Raw genomic sequence first — 6,000 nt, forward strand, 5'->3', positions numbered from 1 at the left:
CCTGCATGCTGCGGGCAATCAATAAATATTAAACACTGAGGCTGGTAGAACAGGTTTTAACGAGGCCAGGGACATGGAGCGAGTGGGCTGTCGTGGTGAAGGGCCATGGAGATGCTAAGCAACCAGCCACATCTCTTGGGGTCCGCATCCACGCCTCTCCCTGGGGTGCTCTTAGTCACAAAAGGAAAAGCAAACCAACTTTGAGGAATTTCATGGGGAAGTTGGAAGCTAAGGGGCCCTCCCTGGCATAGCTCAGGTCTCATCCTGTCATTCGTTCAATTAAAAAAAAAAATCCACGTACAGAGCAATACACGAGAGACTGAGGGAAGCTGTACCCTCAGGGAGTTTCCACGCGCCTGCAGTAGGCGCCAAGCACACCGACAATACAGGATAGGAAAGTACTTCCCGGTATAAGCCCACAGATCAAGGGCATCTATTCTAGCCAAGGTCAAGGAAGCCTTCCCAGGGGCAAGTGGCTTTGGAACAGAGAAATGAATCCAAAGAGAGTAGCCAATGTACGCAGCGGAGAAGGGTGGTGCAAGTGGGGAAGGTGGCATTTACAAAGGCTCGGGGAGCTCGCCTTCCCCTTTGTTATATACACGTACCCCTTGCCTGCCGTGATCCTGTGTTCTTTCGCCCAATACCACTTTGCTGAGAGTTCTCTAACAGGAGTGAATTCGTCATTGTTATGATCAAAGTCTGTTGTTTTGTTATTACCACCACTACCACTGTTACTATTTTATTACGTGCCAGGCGCTGCGCTAGGCATTTTACCCACCTTTTTCTCTTTTAAGCCCCACATCCCTGTAAGACAGATACTACTGGCTTCCCCATTGAGAGGTGAGGACAGGTGCCAGAGAGGTGAAAGGTCCCCTGGCAGGTAAACGTGGCCGAGCTGGATTTGAGCCCGGCGATGCAACCCCAGTGCCTCTACCACTTTGCACTGAGCACCACACACAGCCTGGGTAAAGCCTCCCAATGAACTCGGTCCTCAGGGCCCTCTAGCCTGCCTGTGTGTGCCCCTCACATCCCTCAGCATTTATCATTCGGGACCTAGTCTGTAAATGCTGCAATCAGTGGGAGGTGGGGTTAAACCTCAGACCCACCACCTACGAGCTCCACTGTTTTAGGCAAGCTCTCTGAACTCTCAAGGCTCCCGGTTCCACAGTCACACAGCGGGGGCAACGATGGCCACGTCTTGAAGGGCTGCTGAGAACATTAACAAGAGAACAAGTGCAGCAGAAGGTCTGGTGCACGGGCTGCATTAGCTTCCTACCGTTGCAGTAAGAAGGCATCACGACCTAAAAGCCATGGAAATCTATTATCGTTGTGTTCTGGAGGTCAGGAGTCCACAATGGGCCAGTGGGGCTTCCGAGAACTTCTTCTGAGGGCTCTTGGGCAGAATATTGCCTTTCCCAACTTCTGGAAGCTTCCTGCATCCCTTGGCTCATGACCATGTGACTCTGAATTCTGCCCACACCATCACTGTTCCTGCTCTGACTCTGACCCTCCTACTTCCCTCTAAGGAGGACCCCTGTGATTACAATGGGGCCCCCGGATAATCCAGGGTATGCTTCCCATCCCAATGTGGGAATATTCTTCATGTAATCTTATCTTCAAAGTCCCTCTGCCATAAAAGAGAACATATTCTCAAGTTTCTAGGTTTAGAAGGTGGGTATCTTTGGGGGCCCACGATCCTGTCCAGTGTCTGCCTCCAAAAGGGTCACAACTGTCCCACTAGCAAAGTACATCCACGCCATCCCCGAAAGTTTCAACCTGTTACAGCATCAACTCAGAGTCCAAGACTTTCATTTTCAATCTCATCAGCTCCATCATCTTACTTAGGTGTAAGTATGCGACTCTGGGTATATGCCATCCTGGGGCACAATTTCTCTCCATCTGTGGACTTATGAAATTAGAAAATGAATTATCTTCCCCCAACATTCAATTGTGGGGCAGGCATAGGATTCCAGTTATAGGCACTCCTGATCTAAAAAAACCAAAACAACAACAAAAAACAACCGGAAAGAAAAGATTAGTTACCACACCCAAGCAGTGTGGAAATCCAGTTCGGCAAAGTAACATTAGGGTTTCTAGGCCTGGGAATGATCCCCGGGGTCTCCTGGCTCTGCCTTCAGAGGGATCCTCCCTTTTCCAGGAAGGGCAGCAGGTGTCTACAGCCTCGTATTTAGGGAGCCCATCTCCTGCCTGTGGAATGTGGGGAGTGCTTGGCCTTCTTTCATCTCATCTTTTCCCTGTTTCTTTGGTCCAAGATGGCAATGTTTCTGCTGGTATGAAATTTCAAGAACCTTGTGGGTCTCCTATGTATTTCCCAGGGATTCACTGCATCGGACAAGGGGCTCTGCCAGAGATCTTTCCTAGATAATTCTATCTCAATCCTGGCTTCTGGATCGAGGACTGAGGGGTCGACGAGTCACACACCTAATCTCTTTCAAGATCCCTCTGTATGCTCAACTACTGTGACTTTTTGATCCCATCCAGGCACTTGGAAAAATGTTATCTAGCCACACCCCTGGCCTTCTCTGCAGAGGGCATTTCCTGGCAGTGAGTCTCCGATTTTAGTATTTTTCACAATTTGGGTAGGCTGAGAAATGCCCCAAGTCAGCCATTCTGCCTTACCAGTTCTTCCCTCTATCTCTTTCCTCTCCCATTTTCCTACAAGCGGGAAGAAGAAATCAGGCTGCACCTTCAACGCTTTCCTCAGAAATCTCCTCGGCTAACTACCCAAGTTCATTGCTTTCAAGTTCAGATTCCCACATAACAGTAGGACACAATTCAGCTACATTTTCTGCCACTACCTAACAAGGATCCCCTTTCCTCCAGTTTCCAAAAACATGTTCCTCACTTCCGTCTTAGCTAGCCCTAATGGGTAGTGCCTCTCACATCCGTATTTCTACCAACAGTGTGTTCCTGATGATTTAGGTATTCTCTAAGATGTTATGTTTTCTCTATGACGCCCCTGTTTTTTCTAGTCCTCGATACCAAGTTGTTAGTGCTCATATTTCTACTAACAGTATGTTCAAGGAAATCTCGGTTTTTTTCTATGATGTGTCTCAAAATTCTTCCAGCCTTGGAAGTCCACTTCCAAGGCCACTTCACTCTTGTAGGTATTTGTTACAGCAACACCCCGCCCCTGGCCCTATTATCTGTATGAGTCAGGGTTTAATCGGAGGCACAACCCAGTAGGCGATATAGATAAGGAGATTTAGCCCAAGGAATTTGCTCACATCATTGTGGGGAATGCTAGCCACGTCTGCAATCTGTAGGGCAGGCTGGAACCTGGGACAGGAGCTGAAGCTTCTATCCTCAGGTGGAATGCCTGCTGGGAAGCCTCAGCTTCACTCAAGGCCTTCCACGGATTGAAATGAGCCCCACCCAGATTATCTAGGATCATCTCCCCTCAAGTCAACTGATTACAGACTTTAATCACATCTACAGAACAGCTTTACAACCACACCTGGATTAGGGTTTGATTAAATCACAGGCAATGTAGCCTGGCCAAGTTGACGCATAAAACCGCCACATAAAACCAATCCAACAGGTGCTATCTTCATCATGCTATGTTCTTAACACTCATGACAGCCTCCCATGCATTTCTCTGTCCCCTCCCCAAGGTCTGGGGTCCAGAATAAGCACACATAAGTCCAATGAGCAAGTTTACAGGCAAATAAACTTCCTTTATCACTCTTGCTCCACCACCCAACCCCACCGGTTTTAAAGACTCCTTATTGTCCTTCCCTCCCAGCAGGTGCATCATCTTACAGGCTGAGAAGCCAATACTGCAAACACTGGAGCATAACAACCCACAGCACAGACCCCATCCTCCCACCTCTTCAGCAGAGAAAAGCTAAAACAATGAAAATCCACGAGTAATTCTCTCTGGCCCACAACAAGGACTGCAAGCTCAAATATCAGCAGAAACTTCAAAGATGAGGTTTGTTTGCAACTAGGTTCTAACAAAACCAGTTCTTCTTGCAAGAAGAGCAGAAACCAGTTCTTCTTGCAAGAAGGACAAAAACGGGTAACTCGGGAATGACCAAATTCAGATGCAGAAAGTACTTGACTAATCATACTCAACTATCAACCTGCTATCTGTGGTGAACAAGGACTGAAGGTTAAAAATAGTGATTAATAATGAATAAACTGTCTCCTTTAAAAAAAGAAATGATTTCAATACTTTGCCGCACACTTGCTGGGTGACCTTTTCCCTCACATTTTTCTTCATAATTTTGGATGAACTTACCCTGTCAGTGCAAATGTCTTGAAAGAATGAGCTCGTTCTACCTTCAGAATGATGACGATGATGGTGATGTTGGTGGTGACGGCTGGATACAGAGCAAGAAGCCAGAGCCCAAATCTGGCTCTGCCATTTTCTGACCACAGCAACCTCAGACCCCGGTTCTGCCAACACCAAAGTGGGCACAGCACCATCCTCAGGGCGGGAGCAAGACCGAAAGACTGTAGATAATGTTCTGTGAAGAGTGAGTTCCCTTCATCAAGTCTGGCTCATGTTCATGTGTGTCAGGGTTAATAACGCAGACTCAGAAGCCAGAGAGGGCGGGGTTTGAATCCAGGTCCAATCACTTACCGGCTGTTTACGTCCTTGGTTTCACGTTGGTGAGCCTCAGTTTTGTCATCTGCCAAATGGGGGTAAGAATACTGACAGCATCACAGAGTTAGTGTGAGGATTAAACGAGATATTTAGAGCATGTGGCTCAATGCCTGGCACAGACTAAATTTCCAGTACATGCCAAATATCATCATTAGTATTAGTAAGGCATCATTAGCAGAATGCTTTGAATGAATGAAAGCTGTGAAAGGAACATTATCAGCTAAGGCCTGGCAGTGCCTGGATTTCAGAATTCTTCATATGGAAGTTCTCCACTGGGGAAACAAAAAGCCTCGCAATTAAGAAAACTGAAAAAGAACAGAACGGGCCTGGCCAAATTGCCTAAGCCCAGTTGTGTGTGAAATGCATCAGAACACTTGATGGAGACAAAGCAGAGCAACCAAAATTGACATCATGAGACAGGCCTTGGGGTCTGGAATTTGTGGAGGTCGGAGGACCTGGGGGTCAAGTCGGCTTTCTCTAACAAGGCAAGATCTCCAGCTGTTTAGGTTCTTTAGCTTCACAGAGCACCTTTCCCTGTCGTCTCTGTGGTGGGAGGTTGGGGCGAGCATCCCCCAGGGATGGGACAGGTCTCAGGTAGGGAGAGGCAGGGGACACTGGCTCTTCTGGAGAGGACTAGGGCAAGGAAGTCAGGGGAGGAACACTACTAAAATGAAAATAGAGAAGAGCTCAGATCAAAAGCCCGGCTACTACACTGTTTAAAGGCAGATTCCAGTTGTCTGTCTGGGGTAGGACTGACATTGGCAATTTAAAGAAGATACCCCAGGCAATAGAGATCCTGCTGGTCCACTCTGAACAGCAAGGCTTAGACATTGTTTCCAAACCTCCTTTATAAGAGTCACCTGGGAGGACCTTGTTAAAAAGGCAACTATTTGGGGGGATGAGGTAGCCAGGTGATGGGTATTAAGGAAGGCACGTGATGTGATGAGCACTGGGTGTTATACACAACTAATGAATTGTTGAACACTACATAAAAACTAATGATGTACTGTATGTTGGCTAACTGAACATAATAAAAAATAAATAAATCGATAAAATGGCAACTATCCGGCCTATGCAAACCCCCTGAATCAAAATGGGTAGGATGGGGGGAATATCCCAGAAGCTGTGTGTTTAAAAAGCAACCCCTGGGGGCACCTAAGTGGCTCAGTTGGTTGGGTGACTGACTCTTTGACTCAGGTCATGATCTCAGGGTTGTAAGATCGAGCCCCACAGCGGTTCTGCGCTGAGTGTGGCACCTCGTTAAAATTCTCTCTCCCTCTGCTCCTCCCCCACTCTCGCTCTCTCACGTGTGCTGTCTCTAAATAAATAAATAAATAAATAAATAAATAAATAAATAAATAAATAAA

At 47.1% G+C, this 6,000-nt stretch overlaps 1 protein-coding gene across 1 annotated transcript in view; it reads right to left on the reverse strand.

Annotated features, from left to right (window-relative positions):
- The window catches only part of GRIN2A (glutamate ionotropic receptor NMDA type subunit 2A), a 363,888-nt gene that overhangs the window by 324,605 nt on the left and 33,283 nt on the right, over window positions 1-6,000 (reverse strand). The window lies entirely within an intron of this gene.

This window comes from Neomonachus schauinslandi, chromosome 5 (assembly GCF_002201575.2).
Source record: "Neomonachus schauinslandi chromosome 5, ASM220157v2, whole genome shotgun sequence".
In the NCBI taxonomy this organism is placed as follows: domain Eukaryota; kingdom Metazoa; phylum Chordata; class Mammalia; order Carnivora; family Phocidae; genus Neomonachus; species Neomonachus schauinslandi.